Genomic DNA, 14118 nt, shown 5'->3' with positions numbered 1-14118 from the left:
GTGCAGAGCCAGGAGGAACCCCTGAGCATCACCAGGAGTGACCCAAAAAGAAAAAAAAAACAACCTCCAAGAACGTCCCGGACAAGGGCCCTGACCCGGCCCCTTGCGCCCACCCGAGCCTGGTTCCGATGCCCCCCAGGGCTGGAGAGAGGCAGAGCCGGGGGCTGGGGGGTGGACAGACCAGGACGGGGCAGCGGGGACCCAGGCAGGGGGCAGGGGGAGGGCGGGCAGGGGCGGGGAGAGACTGGGGTCCTGGGTGGGGGAGGGCGCCCCCTACGGGCCCTCGGCAAACCTGACTTGAGGCCTCCAAGTCTCCCCCCCAACCCCGTCTCCCTGCAGCCCCCCAACCCAGAGGCTCAGCCCCCTGGGCCCACGGAGCAGGAGCTGCACACCCACTCCCATGCACCCGGCCCCGCCCCCACCCTGTCCTGCTCCTCCCCAGGGACCCCAGGGGGTCTTGGGGGCCAGACCCAGCCCAGATCCTCAGTCAGGGAGTCAGCACAGTGGGGGCCAGGCCAGGCCCCGGCGCTGCCTCTGCTCTCACGGTAAGTGCTCGGAACCCCTGGGGGCCCGGGGGAAGTGGGGAGAGGGGCCACAGGACCAGCCTGACTGCAGAGGAGTAAACTGAGGCCCTCACGCTCCGAGGCTTCCCAGCCCAGCTGGCCACTCTGCGGCAGAGCTGGGATGCCTCAAGCCAGCGGCCTGGCCACGGGACTCTCAGGAGTCAAGAGCGGTGGTGGTGGTGGTGGTGGGGGGGACCCAGGGTGCTGCCACAAGCATCCCAGCAGGGGGCGTGTTTCGGGCCCCTCACCAGGTCCGGGGCCTCCTGCTGACGCGCAGTGAGCACAGTCAGGAGGACTCTGAGCCTCTGGGGTTCCCTGCTCCACCCGTGCCTTGCTGTGTGACCCTAGGCAAGTGTCTCACCCTCTCTGTGCCCGTAGGTCCTGCACAGGGAGGCGTGTCTCTGATGGGGGAGCCCCCGGGGGCCACCTGCCAAGGAGCAGGCGGGTGCCAGCCCACAGCAAGCCGACGGGGGTGGCGGAGTGAGTGACCTGCTCATTGTCCTCGGGGGGTACCGGCAGCACCCACCCCTGCCTGGGCACAGCGCCCACAGCCCCAGGTACCAGAATGTTCCGGAACATTCCAGAGAGAACCGGAATGTTCTGGGCAGCGCTGTTTATGAGAGGAGCGCCCTGGAGCCGACCCAGCGGCGCGGGGGGAAGGGCCTGGAGCTCTGCAGGAACCAGGCACCGTGGGGGCAGCAGGGGCCCTGCCGGGGGCCGCGGGGGGACCCCAGTGTGCCAGTGTTCCCCGAGGGCCAAGGAGCCTCCGCACATTCCCCAGGTGACGGGCACAGGAGCGGGGGTGCCGGGCGGGTGGGACAGGCAGGGCCGCGCTGGGCACCTCAGGGACCTGCCGGTCATTCTCCAGCAGGCGGCATCCAGGAGGGGTCAGAATGCCCAGGGTTCGAGGAGGGACCTCGTCCTGGGGGGTGGTCAAGTCGCCTCCAGGCAGAGAACGCAAGCCCCCTCTCCATAGTGGGTACAAGCTGGGGGCCCCCTCCAAGGCACTGTCTGCCCCCCCCGTCAGCTGAGTGAACCTCTCTGCCAGCACTCCTGGCCCTCACCTGACTGCTCCGAGCCCAAGAGGGCTTCCTGGAGGCGGTGACACTTCCAACAGCAGGAAGTCCTTCTCTAGGCTTCCAGAACATCCTCATTCCTGGCTCCCCTGCCCCGGCCCCCGGCTCTGTCCCCCACCTTCCCAGACGTGAGTAGCTGGAGACTCAGAGGCGGCCAGGGCGACTGCGTAAGAACATGCAGGCGGAGACCCTCGTGCCCGGGGCCACATGTGACCCGGTCCCCGTAGCATTGCACCCGGCTGTCCCCAGGGAGGGCCCAGCCAGCGTCCACCTATGCCGTGGGGACGGCCAGCAGGGGTCCATCTCCTCGCACGTGCTGAGCCGGGTGCAATCCTGGCAACACACCGGCCCCCCGAGCACAGAGGGGGGCACCCCAGATGCCCCCCACACAACAGCCTTGACGACAGGATGGAGCCAATGGTGACCTGAGCCCCCGGCTGCCCGCCCACACCCTGCCCGGCCGACTCCTTCTCCCCAAAGAGAAACTGAGACCAGAGAGGGTCTGTCTCTGGCCCGAGGTCACACAGCCAGCAGCTGGGCGGGGTCGGGGTGGAAATGGTCTTGGGCTCTCGGGCTTGAGCATCTGGGGTGAGCGCGGTGTATGGGGGGACTGCCCCCCAGAAACGGAATCACTGGGGACCCCCCTACTCCGGAAGCCCAGGGGGACTCATCCGGGGTCCGGCTGGTCCCATTCCCGACCCCAGCCGTCCTGTCCGAGTGGGCCGGCACCACCAGCACCACCCACGGCCCCCCGGCCTGGGGCAGCTGTGCCCAGCCCTGCGCGGAATCAGGCCCGTTTGGCAGAAGTCATGAGACTCAGTGTGGGGAGGGGGTGGCGGGTCCTGGGGGAAGCCCCCGACTGCCTCTGGCCCGGCTCCCGGCATGGACGCCCCCCCCCCGCCCCAGAAGCCCCCAGAGCATCTAAGGGCTCCTGGACGTGGCAGCGTGTGGCCTCGGTGGGGGCTCACACACCCCCTGCGTCTGTCTGCATGCTGGTCCCCAGGGCGGGGCTCCCGGCGGGGGCTGGGCGGGGCAGGGGACAGCCCCCCTCGGACAGTCCACAAATAAACTCCCGCGCTCCCCCGCCCTCCCACGGGGAGAGAAAATAGCTCCCACTAGAGTTTCGGGGCTTTTTTTTTCTTCACCTCACAGCTTCTAAATCGATCCAGAACAGATTGTCCAATTGTTTGAGTCTTGGGAGGGAAGACGCCCAGCCCTCCCCTGGGGGCCCGCCAGGCGCCTGCTAACCCACCCCCCGCCCGCACCCCAACCCCTACCCCCCACCTCCTCCTCCGGCACCCCCTGCAGATAATCAGGCCTCGAACCTGTCCTGAGCCCACAAGGCAAAGTCCAGACCTGCCTCCTCTGGGCCCTCAGAGCTGGCCCCGCCCCTCGTGCTCAGGGTCTGGGAGTCCCCTGGCTGGGGGCAGGGAGACCCCACGCATGGACACTATTTTCTTTGCTGTAACAGCCCCATTCTCGCTCAGCTCCCCCCCCCAGCCACACACACACACACACACACACACACACACACACACACACAGAGGTTTCCCCTCTTCAGGAAGGCCTCCCTGATACACAGCTCCCCTAGCCTGTCATTATCCACTTGGTGCTGTCCCTCCCCATGCCGCGGGCCCACGGAGAGCAGGGAACTGGCTGCAGTACTCCTGCAGACCTGGGGCCCCGACCCTGGGCCCCCCGCCCCGCCCCCGGAGCTGACCATGTCTCAAAAGGGGAAACGGTTTGTCTGGCTTCCCTGGGAGGCCACAGCAGGAATTTCAGCTGCCAGGCCTGAGGGTCGAGCCCATCCCCCGGTGACTCCTCTAACCCTGCCCGGGTCCCCTGTCATCCCCTAAAGGGAAGGACCTTGAGGAACAGTGACAGATGAGCACACGTGTGGTGCTGACCTCGGCCCCATGACCCTCCCTGGCAGCCAGGCCCGGGGGACACAGGCTGACAGGCGCCCGGCAGCTGCGTGGCCAATGGGAAGGATGTCCTGCGGCTGGGGGCCAGCCTGTCCCCTCCCCCACCCCATGTCCACCAAGGCCAGGAGGTGTTTGCACCCCTCACGGGGCCGGGGAAGGGGAGAGTCTCGGTCCAGCCCGCCTCATTCTGCCTGCAGGCTGGCACCCGTGGGTGGGGGCCCTTTACCATCCCCCGCAAACCGCCCGCCTCTGGGCCCCCGGGGAGCAAACACCGCCCGACTTAGTCGCCTCAGATGACGGTGCTCAGTGCTCACAGGGCCCATCCTGAGGATGGCAGCCCCCGGACGGTGCCCCCACCCCTGCAGCATGGTGGCAGCCCCCCAGAACAGCAGCCCCAGTCCTGTGCTCCAGCAAGGGGCGGAGGGTCCCAGTGTGCAGGGACCTGCCAGCGCTGACAGGCAGCACCACGGTCTACAGCTCCGACAGACCCACACGGGGGCCCACGGTGCCTCCACACCCCCAGGAAGGAGTTTGCACAACTGTGCAGAGAAACTGAAGTCACACACACACACACCCTCAGAGAGCCGTCACCATCACCTGTCACTCATCCATCCCTCCATCCACACACTCCTGTGCCAACACACTCATCTGTGTGCCCAGTCAGCCATCCATCTGTAGCTCCACTCACCATTCACACAGATACCACCCGCTCCTCTGTCCCCGCAACCCATCTGCCACTCCCACCACCCACCCACCCACCCATCCATCCATCCATCCACCCACCCACCTACTAATGCACTCACCCACCCATTCATCCATCTACTCATGCACCCATCCATCTACCCATCCACCCATCCATCCATCCACCCACCCCATCCGCCCACCCACCCACTCAACCACCCACCCATCTATCCACCCACCCACCCACCCAATCACCCACCCACCCATCAGCTCACCCACCCATCCACCCACCTACCCATCCACCCACCTACCCATCCACCCAACCATCCATCCATCCATCCATCCATCCATCCATCCATCCACCCACCCACAATCCCCCCATCCCCTATTCACCTGTAAATCTCCCACCCATCCATCCATCCATCCATCCATCCAACTTCCCATCCCCCCAACCTTCTTCACCCACCCACGCCCCCATCTGTGCCTCCCTCACCCACCATGCATCACCCATGCGTCCACTAGCCCATCCCTTCACCCACAGCCCTGCCCAGCCCCTGCCCTAGACTGGCCCTGCAGGTCACACCAGGCAGGAGGCCTCTTCCCCTCCGCCCTCCCTCCCGCCAGCTGCTCCTCACGCAGCCCTGGGGAGCCCCCCCTTGTCCCTGACCCCCCAGGCTTCAGGGTGCCGGGCTTCATGGGGTGCTTGCCCCTTGGAGAAACTCGGGGCCAGCTGTTCCCAGGACGCTGTGCTGGCAGGGGGCGGGGGGCGGGGGGAGAGGCGTCACTGACGCCCGCTTCTCCCTGGGAAGCCCCAGGGGTGGGGGCACTTACCCAGGTGACACAGCCCGCGGGGCCAGGACTGTCTGCCCTGAGCGAGCGCATCTGGGTCCTGGGTCCAGGTGGTCCCTCCCTTTCCCGCCGCCCCTCCCCCACCTGGACACGGCCAGCCGTTTGATCCGCCTTATCCTGGAGGGGAGGGGGGGTTCCGAGAACAAGCGCGCACCCCCACGCCGCGGGGGGGGGGGGGGCGGGGCTGGGACCCAGCAGATGTGCGCTCGCCTGGCCGCCCCGGCAGTGGCGCTGCAGTTTCCATGGCGCTGGGGAGCCCCCCCACCCCCTCCGAGAACTCACTGGATTGATTTCCTCGTTCCGCCGCCACCGCCGAGCTCTGTGGCCGGCCGGGGTTCCCGCCTGGGGATTGGGGGGGGCGGGGATTCCTGCCGGCCGCAGGGCTGGCGAGATTAACCGGCTCCCGAGAGTTCCCGTCAATAGCAATAAAAGCCGGGCGGGCGGGGTGGCGCCAGCAGGTGCCCCCAGCCCTGCATCCCAGCAAGCCCCCAGCCCGCCGGGGTGTGGTCCCCGAACAAAAGGTGGCCAGGGCAGCTTGGCACGCCCACAGGGAATCCGGGTCTGGGGGGCAGCAGTGGGCCTGCAGGGGGCGGGCGGGAAGGGGCCCCAGGGCAGGGGTGTGGGGGGCTGGGTCCTGGTGGTGGGTCCCCGAGGAGGAGGCTAGCTCAGCCCAGAGGACGCCCCAGCTGTGGCCGCAGGTGATGAAGCCCGTGGTACTGGCCCTTGTGAGGCTGCCCCCTGCCCCCTGTCCGCCACCCCCACACCCCGACCTGCCCAGGACGCTGGTGTCTGTCTGTCTGTCTCTGGGGCTGGCCTTCAGGATGTCCACAGCACGGCTCCCTGTTCCAACCAACACCCCAGTAGTGAGCCTTGGTCCTTGGGGTTGGCAGCTGTGACCCGTCCACCCTCCTCCCCTGTCCGGCCCCGCCCCCCAGCCTCCCCTCTGGGGCTCCTGACGGCCGCTGGCAGCCGCCCGGCTTTCTAACAAAGGAACCAGCTGACCCGCGGGGCTGCCCGCAAACCCTTCCTGAAGTGCCCCCTGCCCCTTCTGCCTGGCAGGCCCCTCCCCACCCTGCAAGGTCCCTCCTCCAGGAAGCCCTCCCTGAGCGCTGCAAGCTCTGCTGTTTTGCTCTCGGGCAGCAGCTGTCCACCAACACACAGGATGGCCCAGCAGGAGCTGCCTTGTGGTCAGTGTGCCGGTGGCCCTGGGGGACTCAGCGGGGGCTCCACAAGCCCAGCTGCGGCCCCGCCTGACGGGGGAAGTGGAGCCAGCCGGGAGCAGCTCTGCGCTGGGAGGCGCGTCTGGGCGGCCGAGGCAGGAGCCTCCCCGCGGGCTTTTCATCTGTGCCCATCTCTCAGAAGCCGCACTTCATTTTAAGCCCATCAAGCGCCAGGGAGCTTCGAATGTGGCGCAGGAAATAAACTTTCTTCCGAGGCAAAGATTTCCCGGTGCAAACCTCCCCCAGCTGCCGCCGCCGCCGCCGCCGCCGCGCGGCCAGTTCCGCCCGGCCCTGGCCGCGATGCTCAGGCTTGCCGGGAGGAAGCCCCAGATTATGTCGCTGGTTTGGAAGATCACGGTTTGTCTCATTTTCCGGGGAAGTGTGAACAAAAAAGAAAAAAAAAAAAGAGAAAAATCCCTCCCAGGGCTCCGCTAAGAGCTTCCAGAACTTAATTCAGCGTTAAACGGTGTAATTCGGGAAACTCGGGCATTCGAACATCTTGGGCGCGAGCGCACGCGTCTGCGGGGGGGAGGGGGGAGGTATACGCCGGGCAGATGGGCGCCAGGGGGTGCCCAGGAGGGGAGCGGCCGGGGTGGGGGCCACGTGCCCCGGAAAGCACCCGCAGATGCCTGCACCCCCTCTGGGCCAGGGAGGGAGGGTCCCTGGACGACCAGGCCTCGTGTTGGGCCTGGCTGTCCCCAGCACAGGCCAGAGCTGTCCCTTGGCCCCGACCAAACAGGGGCCCAGGGGAGGCGGGGTCCCCGCCTTGGTCTGCAGCCCCCACCAGCCATGGAGCCCCGGGGTCCCTGCCCCGCCCCCCACATCTTAAAAGGAGCAAAGCCGGGCGCACAGAGGCAGCACCCCTCAGTAGAGGGGACTTGGGGCTCCTGGGAAGCCCCCAAAGTGCCCATCTGGGCCCAGCAGCGGGGAAGGGGCCCCCAAGGCTGTTCCTCTGTGGCCGCGGGGGTGAGGTCAGGTGAAGGGTCCCTGAGCCAGGCTGTTCAGTGTCCCCAGGAGGGGGGTGACCAGACAGGTAGTGACTCTCAGGCCACCTCCTTGCACTTGCTGGCCCTGAGGTCGGGACCCCATTGTGTGGAGAAGGTCCTCCCACTGCCCCCCGCCTTGTTCTCAGGGGTCGGCTGTTCCTCAGTTTCCCCCAGGGAGAGCAGTGCGGCCGGGCAGGCCCCTCAGGAGGGACCCGAGAGGCGGCTGGGGCGGGTTTCACAGGGGGACAGTCTGCCCAGCAGAGGGGGCGTCTGTCCCCAGCACTAAGGTGACCGCACACGCCAGTGAGCAGGTCCCATAGTCGGGGTCACGCGAGTTGTCTTCGGGCCCAAGCAACGGTCACCAGATGACAGACGTGGACGCCCAGCACGGGGCAGCGGGAGGCGTCCTCGGGGAGACAGACAGACCCCTCCACTGCTGGCCCTCGAGATTCCGAGATTCCGGGGCCAGGCGTCAGCCCCGCCCCCGGCAGCCACACCTGCATCTTAGCTGTGGCCCCATTGCCAAGGCAGGTGACTCAGCTCAGCCGTGCCCTGGGGGTCTCCTCGCCTCTGGCCCGGCAGAGGGTCTTCTTAGGAGCTGCCCGGGCACAGCTCTGCCCTGCGGTGGGCGGAGGGCAGGTGGCCTGGAGCTGGCCGAGAGGGGCAGGAAGGAACGGCAGGACAGTGGGTGGGCAGGTGGGTGGATGGGTGGACGGGTGGGCGGGCGGGGTTCAAAGCAGGAAGGCTCGGGGCTCCCTTCCCTCTTGCCCCTCAGCCCTGAGCAACTTCAGACCCACCTCAACCTCTGCCCACTCTGACGGCCAAATACTCCAAGCCCGAGGACCCAGGAGTGGGGGACATGCCTTTCCACGCGACCCCACGACCCCTCACCCCCACAGGCGAGCCCTCGCCCCCACACATGCTCCTGCACACCTGCATGCGTGTTCACGTGCCTACGCGAAAGTTCCTACGTCACATTCCCCAGCTCCATGCAGGTCTGCCCCGCTCCCAGACATGCCCTGCCTCACACAGACATGCGTGTTCCCACTCCCATTCACATGCCCACACGGCGTCACACACCTCACACACAGACACACACACACACACACATTCTCACCCACCCACTCCCTCACAAATGCCCGCATCACACAGACACCCGCCCCCCACAAATACACCCCCCAGACACATTCTCACACACGCCCATCACACACGCGCTCTCTCCCTCCCTCTCTCTCTCTCCCAGTCTCTCCCTCTCTCACTCTTCCTGTCTCTCCCTCTCTCTCCATCTCTTCTCTCTCTCTCCCTCCCTCTCTCTCTCTCCCAGTCTCTCCCTCTCTCCCTCTCTCTCCGTCTCTTCTCTCTCCCTCTCTCTCTCTCTCTCTCTCTCTCTCTCTCTCTCTCTCTCTCTCTCACACACACACACACACACACACATACACATACACACACACACTCACTCCCACGCCCACAGTCCTGGCCCACGGCCTCCCCCGGTGGCCCCCGGCCCCCTCACCTCCCCGAATATAAGGCAGAGCCAGGAACCCGGAGGAGAGGGATCTAGAGAGTCAGCAGGCACCTCACCTGGGGCTCTCAGCCAGGGGGGCAGAGAACTTTCTGGAGCCTCTGGCCCCACCACCGGAGCCCTGCTGACAGCAGGCAGGCCCAGCAAGGCCCCTCTCGGGGAGCTGGTTTCCCTGCAGGGAGGTGTCCTGCCCTGAGAGTCACCCGGACGGGGACTGGGGAGGGAAACCCCCCAGTTCTGAACAACCCCAGCCAGCATGGGAACACGGGGCGCTGCCGCCAGGAGCCTAGTTCTGAGTGACCGGCCATGTCCAGCCCGGCGCCCGGCCACGGAGCAGCCGAGGGGACGCAAGAAGTGTCCCCTTTCGGGGTTCCCCAGGGACTGAAGTTGCCCGCCCAGTGCGCCCCCCGCCCCCGGAATCCCAGGGTCCGGGTGACGTCAGAGGGGAGCAGGGCAGGGCAGGGGGCTTCCCGGGTCCCCCGGCCCGCAGCGCCCGCCACAAGGACCCACCAGGTGTGCGCGGGGGGGACGTGCGGGCTCCAGGAACTCCTCCCGGCCGGGGAAACAGAGGCGCAGAGGCGGCCCGCGCGGGGCTCAAGGTCACACAGCGGCGGGCAGGGGGCGGGGGCGCGGTCCTGGGCCGGGGACCCCCGGCGGCGGGGCGGGAGCGGCCCGGGGAGGCGAGAGGCCGGCGTGGACGCTGCCCGGCTTATGTAACTGCCCTGCCCGGCCGGCCCCCGGCCCACCTGCTCACCGCGCGCTCGGGCGAGTTGGCGGCTCCGGGGCGCGCCGGCCTCGGGTCCGGCCTCCGTCCCCCCCACCCCGCCCCGCGCCGGGGCGGCGACCCCCATCCTAATAACGGCGACAGTCATCCCGGCAATAAATAGAACCCGGAGACGCTTCGGGGGGCTCGTTGCCACGGCAACCGCGGGCGCTCCGGAGTCGCGGCCGCCGCCAGCCCCCTTTGGGGTCCCCGCAGGGGTCGGGCCCCGGTGGGGGGGGGCGCGCCCGCCCCAGGCCGCCGGGACGCCGAGCCCCCCGACCCCGGAGCCCCCCGCGCCGGCCCCCGCGACCCCCGGGCGCAGCTCACCTGGCGCCGCCGCTCGCCGCTCGCCGGGACGCGCCTGGGGGGCGCCGCGCCCGCCCGCGACGCCGACGCCGCAACAGTTGTCCGGGCGCGGGGACCGTCCTGGGCGCGCGCGGGCGCCGGCGGGGGCCGGGGCCGGGGCCGGGGCCGGGGCCGGGGTCGGGGCCGGGGTCCCGGCCGCCCCCCGCATGCCCCGCCCGCCCGCCCGCCCGCGGCTACTGGGCGGCCCACGCCGCCCGCCCGGCCCCGCGCCCCGCGCCCATGTCCCGGCCCTGCGCCAACGCCGCTGCCCCCCGCGCGCTGCCCAGCGCCGCCGCCTCCCCTCTCCGCGCTCTCTCCCTCTCTCCCTCTCCCTCCTCTCCCCTCTCCCTCTCGCCTTTCCTCCCCTCTCGCTCCCACTCTTCTCTCTCCCTTTATCTCCCTCTCTCCGTCTTCCCCTCTTTCCTCTCTCTCCCTCTCTCCTCTCTCTTTCTCTCCCTCTTCACCCTCCCTCTCCCCCTCCCCCCTCCCCGCGCCCCTCCCCCTCCCTCCAGACCTTGTGGGACTCCTCTGGGCCGTGTCCCGGTGGCTCCCTCCTCCACCTCTGTCCCCTCCCTCCTTCCTTCCTCCCCGCGGTGCTCTCCTTCTCTTCCTCGCCCCTTTGTTCCTTCCCCACCTTCTCGGACCCTCCCCTGAGCCCCACCCTGGCACCCGCAGGCCTCCCCACGCCTGCCTGCCTGCCCCGGAGCCCCAGAGTTCTCCCCCAGGAGCACCGACCCACTCCCGCAGCCCCCTGGGAGGGAGCACTCCCCGCCAGACGCTCTCAGCCGCCCGGACCTCTGTGTCCTTAGCCCTGGGCGCGGGGCCAGGTCCTTGCCGGGTTTGAATGGGAAAACCCGCAACCTCCAGGACTAATGGGGTGTCACTGCCGCCTCTAGGAGACCCCGGGTGGTCTTTTGGGTAGGTATCTGGGTAGGGGGCCCCTCCCGTGCAGGGACACTGACCCTTCGGACCCTTTGGACTGGTTCCTCCGTTCACCAGAACAGCGATGATCCCTCGAAACAATTTCTTCGTTGACTGTCCCCGCGTTGGGGACACACACGCACACACGCACACAGACATACATGCACAACATATACAAGCACAGACGTAGAAACATGCACGCACACGTGTACACACACATGCACACACACACATACAAACGGGCACGTGGACACACACGTCTGGTCCCCCAGGGACCGGCTCGCCCCTCTGCAAGGTGGGATCTGGGGGGTGAGCGGGACTGGGGCGCGCCCTGTGGGAGCCCTGACTGGGGGCCCCGGGTCCTAGTCGGTGAGCCGGACCTTCCAGCCTGTCCTGGCTCTGCCGTGACTGTCTCCTCCTCTCCCCAGCCCTGAGCCCTGCTGGGAGCAGCTGAGGAGGGGCGGGGACGGCCAGGCCGTGGGGAGACCCCGCGGTAGGGATGAGATTCAGAAGCCTTGGAACTTGGTCCCCAATTCATGCTGGGATGGAGCCAGCTTGGAACCTTCTGGAAGGAATGGCGCACTCTGAAGGGGACGCACCCAGCAGCACATCAGTCGGTCGGACATGGCTCGTGGGGCACTTCAGAGGCACACGGACGCCCAGCAGCCCCTGGGCGGGGGGCCACAGGCCAGCTGCCAACACGCTGCTGCTCACAGGGCCTGTGGCAGCGGCTCTCTGGGTCCCCAGTGTGGGCTGGGCAGGCTCACGGTGAGTCGGGGAGGTGTGTGAATGTGGGTGTGTGTGTGAGTGTGTGAGTTGTGTGTGTATATGTGAGGTGTGTGCATGTGTGTGTAAGGTGTGTGTGTCAGTATGTCTGTGTGTGCGTGTGTATGAGTGTGTATAAGTATGTGAGCTTGTGTGGGTGTGAGGTGTGTGAGTGTGTGAGGTGTGTATCAGTCTGCGTGTGAGGGATGTGTGAGAGCTGTGTGTGTGTATGAGTGTGGGAGGTGTGTGAGTGTGTGAGGTGTGTGGGGTGGGTGTGGGTATGAGATATGTCAGTGTGAATGTGTATGAGGGTGTGAGGTGTGAGTGTGTGTGAGTTGTGTATGTGAGGTGTGTGTGAAGTGTGTGTATGAGTTTTTATATGAGTGTGAGGTATGTGAGTGTGTGAGGCGTGTGTGTATGAGTTTGTGAGTATGTGAGGTGTGTGTGTGAGTGTATGTGTGAGTTGTGTGTGAGGTGTGTGAGATGTGTTGTATGAGTTTGTGTATGAGTCCGAGGTGTCTGAGGTGTGTGAGGTGTGTGTGTGTGTGTGAGTGTGTGAGGCGTGTGTGTATGAGTTTGTGTATGCGTGTGTGGGGTGTTTGTGAGTGTGTGAGGTTGTGTGTGAGTGTGTGTATGAGTTTGTGTATGAGTGTGTGAGGTGTGTGTATGTGTGAGCGTGTGTGTGAGGTGTGCATGTGCACCTAGGCAGAGGGTGTTTACCTGGCAGAACCATGGGGTTTGGTGTGAGGCTGAGCCCTGAGGGTGTGTGTGGGTGTGTTTGTGGCACGTGCACAGGCAGAGCGGTTGTGAGGTGACTGTGTGGGACTGCGGATGTGGGACCGCGCAGTGTGTGATGGGCTGGGTGTGAGTGCGTGTCCCTGCGAGGGTCTGGGGGGCTGCTTGTCGCCCCTGTCCCCCCCCTTGCCCTGCCGCCCCGCTCCCGGCCTGGCCCTGAGAAAAATGGGCCTTGTGGGTGGCAACAGGGACCTGAGGCCCCCCCAGGCCACTGCTCCTAGTGCCCGCCCCCGCCCGGTCCCCTCCCCCAGCCCCAGGCAAGTCCCGGGTGCCCCTTCCGTCCAGGCATCCCCCCTGCACCAGGCTGGCTGTCCCTCCTGTGCCCAGAGTGTCCCCGGCCAGCGTGTCCCCGCCCTGAGCCTCACTGTCCTCGTCCAGGAGGTGGGGGGCTCGCCGAGGCCTGGAGGAACCGTGTGCAGGGGGACGGGCCTTCCTGGCTCCCCCTCGCAGGTGACGGTCCCCCGCCACGACCTCCTGCCTGTACGCATTCTGGGGCAGCAGGGAAACGGGCTTCGGTTTCCTGGAGTGACCACAATGTGACTGTGGCTGTGGCCGTGACCATGGCCGTGACTGTGACCGTGGCCGTGACCGTGGCTGTCACCATGACTGTGCTGTGATCGTGGCCGTGGTGTGACTGCGGTGTGACTGTGACTGTGACTGTGGTCGTGGTTGCGGCTGTGACCCTGGCCGTGACCGTGGCCATGGCTGGGGGCAGGTCACTCTCTTCTCCCAGACCCTAAGCACTGTTTCCGGGGCGGCTGTTACCAGCCACAGGATGCTCCCTGGGCCCCGGCTACAATCTGCTTCATGCTCCAAACTCTGCACTGGGGTGCGGGGGAATATGGGGGCAGGGGCGGGGCTCCCCCCTCGGAGAAGCAGGCGGAAAGTTCTTCCTGCCCCGTCCATCTTCGGGGGGCTGCGCGCACCCACGATCTGCGCCCCTCAGCTGGGCCTGGCCCCCGCCCAAGAGTCACGGGACTCGCCCCCCCCCCCCCACACTGCCTTCTTCCTGCGGACGGACGGACGCCCAAGGGAGCCGCCTCCCCACCGGCCTCCTCCAAGGTCCCCCAGTGCTGGCTGTGTGTGTCAGAGGGCCGCGGGGACGCCCCGGCGGTCGCTCTCGTGCACCCCCTGGGGAAGCCGCCGGGCAGGGCTGGCTGCAGCCCCCCGCACCCCAGCGGCCCTATTTACTATCTGCCTTCGGAGGCCTGCTCCCCCGCAGCCGTGCTCCCGCTGACTCACGCTCCTCCGAGAACACCCTTTGCAAAGGGCTGGCTGGGGAGGAAGCTAAATTTAAAGCCCGGCAGAAAGGCTGCCGCTTAATTAGAACCTGGGGGCCTGAGACATGACGCCTGGTCCACGCCCGCCCGGCCCGGGGAGAAGGGGAGGCTCGGGGGACCCCCGGGGTGCGCACCACCGGGTAGGCAGCTGCAGCTACCCCCAGCCTGCACGGCACCCCCCCCCCCACCGCCTTGCTCTCCCGGGCCGAGTCTCTCCTCCCGTGCCCGGATGCTGGGGCCGCGACGGTGACACTTCCCGCCCCACGTTTCAAGTTTAAGATCTATAGTGCTGAAGCTCGGGGAGGTTTGGGGAAACTCCCCGCAGGCCCCCCACACGCACTTGCACACACACACACGCACACACACGAACACAAGCACACGTACACACGCATACACATGAACACAAGCACACGTACACACATACACG

The sequence above is a fragment of the Sorex fumeus genome, unplaced genomic scaffold (genome assembly GCF_029834395.1).
Source record: "Sorex fumeus unplaced genomic scaffold, SorFum_2.1 ptg000153l, whole genome shotgun sequence".
NCBI lineage: Eukaryota > Metazoa > Chordata > Mammalia > Eulipotyphla > Soricidae > Sorex > Sorex fumeus.
This window is presented reverse-complemented; position numbering follows the sequence as displayed.